Source organism: Mastomys coucha, unplaced genomic scaffold (genome assembly GCF_008632895.1).
Source record: "Mastomys coucha isolate ucsf_1 unplaced genomic scaffold, UCSF_Mcou_1 pScaffold1, whole genome shotgun sequence".
Taxonomy (NCBI): Eukaryota; Metazoa; Chordata; class Mammalia; order Rodentia; family Muridae; genus Mastomys; species Mastomys coucha.
The window spans coordinates 15,688,443-15,689,363 of record NW_022196891.1 but is presented as its reverse complement, the minus strand read 5'-3'; the positions used below and the strand labels follow the sequence as shown (position 1 = coordinate 15,689,363).

At 54.3% G+C, this 921-nt stretch overlaps 1 long non-coding RNA gene across 1 annotated transcript in view; it reads left to right on the top strand.

The window, feature by feature from the left end:
- Positions 1 to 646: 646 nt before the first annotated feature.
- The window catches only part of LOC116069943, a 5,403-nt gene continuing 5,128 nt past the window's right edge, over positions 647 to 921 (top strand). The window contains exon 1 of the long non-coding RNA XR_004110225.1: positions 647 to 789. This is a non-coding gene — a long non-coding RNA (uncharacterized LOC116069943). The remainder of the gene's footprint in view (positions 790 to 921) is intronic.

Below are 921 nucleotides of genomic sequence, written 5' to 3'. Positions count from 1 at the left end.
CCTCAATTCCCTGCATAGCTATGGATGACCTTGAACCCCTCATCTTTCTGTCCCCACCTCCCGTAAAGGCATGTGCCACCAAGTACTCGTTTATGCAGTACTAGAGTTCCCCGGCTTCCTACCTGCTAAGCCCAGAGGGCTGTAGCAACTGAGCTCTCTGTCCGAGTCCTGGGCAAGTTTTAAAGTAGGTCATTTCTTTAACCTTCCCCTAAACTCATCTGGGTCAAAGGCACAGGTCAACTATGGAGGGGACCCCAGACCCCCACCTAGCAAACCAACCAGGCATTTTCTTTCTCTTATTCAGTACTCACTCTCTGAAGCTAGCAGCCAAGAAAACATTCGGATGCCTAAACTGAAGAGAGGTTCCTAACCCCAGGATCCAAAGTCACCAGGAATGCTTAATAAAATGCTGCCTTGGGGGCACTGCAAAGGTTGATCCTCCATGGATAGGCACCTGCTCTCTGGCTCTCAGCCCAAGGAATGACCCTGGAGGGGCCAGGCTGACTGCGGGATCCTGGGAGCAAAGGAGGGAGGGAGCCGGCCCTGCGCACCCAGGCAGGACGAGGCTGAGTCACAATGCGTTTGTGATGGGATATTAATAGAAACAAAAAACCTCCAGATCAGCCAATTTCTTCCCCCACTGGACAAGCCCGGACGACACAGGGTCGCTCTTCAGTGACTCTGACTTCTGCCGCATATTAAACACGAGGAGGCAGGGCACATGGGCATCCCATTAATTCTCCCTCCCCGTGGAGCTGAAGGGACTGCAGAGAGCCAAAATTCTCGATGGTAGGCAAGATCAAGGTTAACTAGTGGCAACAAACTGAGGATGCATGGGAGGGGCTAGGGTCCCGTGGGGCTGGGGCTAGGGTCCCGTGGGGAGGGGCTAGAGTCTCGTGGGGGTGGGGCTAGGGTCCCGTG